The sequence below is a fragment of the Castor canadensis genome, chromosome 2 (assembly GCF_047511655.1).
Source record: "Castor canadensis chromosome 2, mCasCan1.hap1v2, whole genome shotgun sequence".
NCBI classification, from domain to species: domain Eukaryota; kingdom Metazoa; phylum Chordata; class Mammalia; order Rodentia; family Castoridae; genus Castor; species Castor canadensis.
Window position 1 is genome coordinate 12,213,493 of NC_133387.1, and position 6,246 is coordinate 12,219,738.

A 6,246-nucleotide genomic window follows, 5' to 3' on the forward strand; every position below is an offset into this window, starting at 1 on the left:
CCATCGTGGAAAAGAGTATTTCCTTCATCTTAACATTTGAACACAGAGAACCCAGAGCCAGATAGGTGAGGGATATTTCCAAAATGATTTTATACTATGAGAGGATAGTTAGTCTTCTTTGCAGTATTGTTTTCTGCTTTCTCTCCAGATTTGGTTGCTTGACTTTTCACAGAATCTGAGTCCAATCATTGAGTCCTTGAGCCCTAGTGTCTCAAATGCATGACAGGTGCAATAATGAAATTTACTTTTGGTGTTATTTATTATGGCTTCAATATGCAAACTCTCACCTTCCTCATTCCTCTTGTCCCCTGAACTTAGGACACAGGTATGCTTTTTCACTGAAACTATTTTACTTAGGAAGTATCCCCAGTGTAATCTCCAAAATGTCTTCCAGAGGAACTATCTCTGAAAGGAGAATCAGCAGACCCTAAATATGACCCCAGTTCATATTCTGAGTGCTGTATGACTTTGGTGAATCCATTTTATCATCACACATTTCAAATTTCTTTCATAAAAAGGAAAAGTAAAGTACTTTATATGCACTATCTTAAGAAAATAATTGAGGTAAGAGACTTTAAAGCAGATGACAATTTATCTTTTTTGAAAATGTAATCTAGTCCTTCTACATATGGATGAATATCAATTAGAACTGAAATAAAATTTTACACATTCCCTTAGGTCTCTTCCCCCAAAATACTATGGAAATTGTCAAAAGTGTCTCGTATTTTTAATTATTTTCTTTCTCCAACCTTTGTTTTACTCTTTTTCATTCCTTCTGCTAGGTCTAAAGTTTAGAACTGAGGGGTTAAAAAAACCCCTGAAACTTCCAGCTTCAAAAAGCAAGATTTTTACCAAGAATACTTGGAATGAGATTTCATCCATTGTGATTCCCATTTCTGATCTAATATCCCTAACATATCAGATCAGTATAGCTTCTGCCCCTCCAGAACCCTATTCATACTCTACTACACCTCAGTTGCCACTTTCATTACATATTCATCAGTTCCAGACAAAATGGACTTGTCTGCTTCACTGTAGGTTCATATTGCTTTCTAAAGAGTGCAGTCCTCCAACCCAAGAATGGATGATACAGTTTAAGAGTCCTTATTTCCTTGGGTGCAGGGTTCTGAAATCACCTGAGACTGGTTTAGATTGTGAGGGAAACTACTGAGAGGAAGTTTCTTAAGTTCCCTCAAATTGGCTTACCCACAGGCCTAAGGAAGTATGGTAGAGGCTGCACTGGTGACGTGGGGCTGCAAGATTCCCCTCAGGAGCTTCAGGCATTAGTGTTAATTTCTGTCACCACTCTCAATTCTCAAGAGGAGGGCTTCCATGTTGCCCTTCTTCTCCCTGTAGAAGATTATTCTTCTTCACCCCTATTCATTCCAAAATGCCACTGAAAACGTTGGTTATTCTAAAAAGTCATAGAAGCCAGCTTCATGAGGCTTTGGGACATTCTCCTAGAGCCTAAACCTGACTCTTAACCCTCACACTTCTGTTATAATGAGTCATGGTCCTGATCCCTTCCTGTAAGTCAAGCCAGTTCTCATCTTTGGCTCTAGGATGCCCTTATCTCTCCTTCTGTAGACAAGTGAGTTCTGCTTTAAACTCCAAAGTTATGCACAAAGAATATTTCTGAACACTAAAAGTGCTGATGGACATCTCAGTATATTTTCATGGTTCTACTAAATTCTAAAAATAATAGCATCATATTATTCTAAGTATTTTGACTAAAACTTAAGACTCCAAATAAGATCAACATAAAGTGAATCTTACCATCTATAGAAAGGAAGAAAAGGGAAAAATTAAAAGATTATCCAAAATACTTAACACGGAATTGTTAAATTTCTGTACATCTTTGAATTTTTAATATTTATGAAAATAAATATAATTTTTGTAAGAATGTAATTTTTGGAAGAATTGGGTTATATTACAATTCCCTGAAATATTCTTTATACCCCACGCAGCTTCTTAAAAAAATCATTTAATCATTAATCATTCATATACCAAATCAATTACACAATAATCCATTAATTCATCTGTTCTTTCTTTTACCCAATTGTCTATCACATTCTAATACTCAGTTACCCGTTTACTCATTTTCTCTTTTACCCAATGTTGCATTTCATCATGCACATGTCACCTTATCTACTTCCCTAATATCCATTAATTGTTTACTAAATCTTCTCTAATCACTCGATTTGTCATAGACCTTCATAGTCATTAGTATATTCTATCATGTCACCATGACTTCTGATACTATAGCACTAATACTCTTTCTGTAAAACTCCAGGCAATAGAACAGGAAAGTAGAGATTCTTCTCATTGAATCTTCTGATTTTTAAGCTTCCATAAAAGAATTGGTTGGATGTCTTCTCTGAGGCATGATGGAAACTTTCATGGCTGTGAGGACTTTAGTCACGGTATCCACTGTTTATCTCTACTCATCTGAAGATAAGAAAGTTAATTCCCAAATTTTAAGAAAACTGAGATCATAGAAGCAGAGAATAGAATGGTGGCTACCAGAGACTGACAGGGAAGAGGTGGATGGGCATGGGGAAGATGTTATTCAAAGGACACAAAGTTTCACTTAGACAGGAGGAATATGTTTTAGTGACCTATTGTACAACATGGTAGCCCTACTTAATAATAGTGTTGTGTATTTAAAATGCTAAAAGAGTAAATTTTAAATATTGTCCACAAAGAATAAGTAGGTGATAGGTATGGCACTGTCTTCAGTTCTACACATGAAGTGGTCAAATATGTTTTCGTTATCATCTCTTCCCTTCACTGCAATTGAGTAGAGATTTCTTCTTGGTTGAGGTTGCCTGCATCTAGATATCTTGTTCTCATCTCAGTTTTCTGGTCTGAACCTGGACATTTTAGGGTTATTTATTTATTTATTTGGAACAGTATCTTAGTGTATAGCCCAGACTGGCGTTCAATTCGTTATCTTGTTGCCTTTGTCTCCTAACTACTGAGATTATAGGTGTTCACCACCATAACTGGCTCTTGGACCTTCTAAACAGGAAACTTTCTGCAGTTACCCCAATGGGCTTATTTTGCAACACTTACAGCCCTACTTCATAATCACTTCATTTTCCATCATCCCTGCTGTGTGAGCATACTCTTGGTTGTCAGGACTCTGTAATATTCACTATCGAGTCTCAAAAAACACTTTTTGTAACTGACATGTAGTATATATTCTACTGATATTGCCTAGATCTACTGATATTGCTGATATTCATTGAATCAATAAAATTTTAGAATCCTAGCATTGACATCTTCATGATACCTGCTGATCTTGCAAAATTTAGTATAGTGTTATGATTAGGTGAAATTCAAAATCAAGTGGGTGTGGAATTATATGAAGCTTCAACTCTAAACCCTGAAGTTTTTGTAAACTTGTTTACCAATAATAAAACTGTGCTTTAATAGACTTGAATAAGAGAGAGAAAGGACTGGAGGCATGACTCGAATGGTAGAGTGCCTGTTTTGTAAGTGTGAAACCCTGGGTTCAAACCCCAGTCCCACAAAAAAAAAAAAAAAACCCAGAGGAAAAGAGTATTTAGATTATTTCAAAGGAGTGAGAAAAGCAGGTATAAATAAATTCTTCTCTTCTATCACCTTCCTTATCACATTGTGCAGTTCCTTTCACCTTGTTCAATTATTTCTTCCCTTTCTTTTGAGGTATACCCTTAAGTTGCTATCCCTAGGCTTACATAGGTTGACTAGGGCCCTGTTGTATGTGTATGCAAAGAGGGTTAGAGAAATCCTTAATATGGAGCCTTGAGGATTCCATCTGTAAAAGCAAAAACACATATTAGAACTGTCTTTATTAACTTTGGGTGAAGAGTGTGCCTTTTCTTAGAGTAGCAATGTCATTGATATTTCATTCTGTTGAGTATTTTAAGTGTGGATATTGTTTCTAAACATTCAGAGGATGAATTGGTGAATTTTTTAGACATTGAAAAATGTTAACATTTTTGCATTATTATCTTTTAAATTGATAAATCATAATTGTGCATTTGTATGGGGTGCAATGTGTTTTGATAAGTGTGTATAGTACCCACTATATACACACTAAAATTCTTCTCAAACTGTTTGAATATTCTAAAATATTACATAAAATTTAGCTTTTCCTTCACCAGTAATAGTCTTATGGACAGATAGTCTTGGATATATCGCTGTCACTGTAGGGAAAGATCCATTTGATCTTTCTCCACTTATTCCTCCAACACTCAGGCTAAAGCATTATATTCACATTAGCAATTTCTGCACAAAAACATTTTAATCATCTATGATAAGAATACTCTCTTCAGATGCTGACTCACAGTTAGTACATGTGACTACATTTACCACACACTATTTTGAATGTCTCCAAATGTGAAAATGCATTTTATTCCCAATGTAAACACCAAAAAAAAAATCAAAATATAGGTAAATAAGGACTACCAGTCATGATATGATCAATGGATAGGTTTGTGATTACAAACAGTATGACAAATCAATTACTATCATCCACAAAATGGAAACTGAGTAAGTGCAGGAAACTGTATGACAGCAGTGCTTAACTCCACTGAAAAAACTACTGTGACAAAAAAAAATACACCCACATGCCACACCCCAACTAACCACTCAGCCTCCTACAGAACATTACCAGTACACAGGATGTCATCTCCTTCCTTCCTGGTTGCCAAGGCAATGTTACCCATGCCTGTCATGTTGACATGGATGGAAAGCACAAGGACAAAGCTCTTTTCTCCAGTGATGCTCATAAGCCATCAAATTGCCAGCTTCAATGTTAATCCAGAATTGTCCTGAATTGTCCTGATAGTTTCTGCCAGGTCCCCTTCACCTCCTATTCTTTAGACTATAAATCATGGAATTCAGCATGGGAATCAAGATGGCATAGAAGAAGGAGATCAACTTCTCCTGAAGGACAGAGGGGCTGAGTGAGTTAGAGGTAGGTAAAAATGGCCATGCCATAGCATAGAGCTACCACTGTGAGGTGAGAGGCACAGGCGTGGAAGGCTTTCTTCCTCCCGTCTGTGGACTGGATCTTCAGGATGGTGGAGATGATCTGGATGTAGGACAAGAGAACCAGGCAGAAGGGTGTTATCAGAAGGATGATACTAGAAACCATGATGGCAAAGTCCTTAGAGGAGATGTCCACACAGGCCACTCTGACAACAGATAAGCGTTCACAGAATATATGATCACTATACTTGTTTATGCACATGGGAAGCTGAAAGGTAATAGCTGTCTGTATGGGAGTTTATGTAGCCACTGACACAAGATGTGATGGCCAGCCTCCTGCACAGTCCTGCACACATGATGGCAGAATAGCTCAAGGGATCACACACTGCCACATAGCAGCCATAGACCATCATTGCCAGGAGAACAAACTCAATCCTACCAAAATTAGAGAGAAAAATAACTAGACCACCTGGTGATGGGATCATTTTATGTCTGTAAGAAAATGCACCAGAAGCTAAGGGACCATGCCTGTGGCATAAGATACTTACACAAGGAAGAGGTAAGAAAGAACTACATGGGAGTGTATAGCTGGCTGTCCAGCATGGTCAGAAGAACAATGCTCCCCAGAACTGCCTCAGGTGCACAACCAGAAGCAGGAAAAAGAGAACAAAAGACATCAATGTCCCTGGCATTACTTAGACTGAGGAGAATAAATTCACTCACCCACATTGGGTTATCTGGTCCCATCTGAACATGTGAAGACTATAAATCTGCAGAGAGAAAAAAAAAAAGACTTTGAATCAAAGAACCACAGTATATGTATAGTATATGTGACCTGCCAACCTCAGGTAAGTGTTTCAGATGATCACGAGGCTCAAGTAACAGACTGTTCTCCAACATACAATATATTTATTTTGCATCAGAAAGACAATAGTGCTTTACTAGGGATATTATGTGGTCTTGGAGAGGTTGATTAAAACCTGCAGATAATGTAGTGCAATTTTTGGAAACTTATCTTTACTGACTTACCTCAGTATCCAAGGACAGTGACTTACCTCTGGTGATGTCAATGAAGTGTTGGAATAGAAAATCTTAAACTCTACTCCTCTTCCATGGTTTCCATCTTGAATGTCCCCCAATGGCCCACATGTTAAAGGCTTAGTTCCCAAGGTGATATTGTTTGGAACTAGTGGAGCCTTTAAGAGATGAGGCCTATTTGGAGGTCTTTAGAATATTAGGGTGTGTTGCTGATGGGAATTGTGAGAT

General features: G+C 37.4%; 1 pseudogene; it reads right to left on the reverse strand.

The window, feature by feature from the left end:
* Window positions 1–4,784: 4,784 nt before the first annotated feature.
* Window positions 4,785–5,727, reverse strand: LOC109679141 (olfactory receptor 2F1-like; annotated as a pseudogene).
* Window positions 5,728–6,246: the final 519 nt, after the last annotated feature.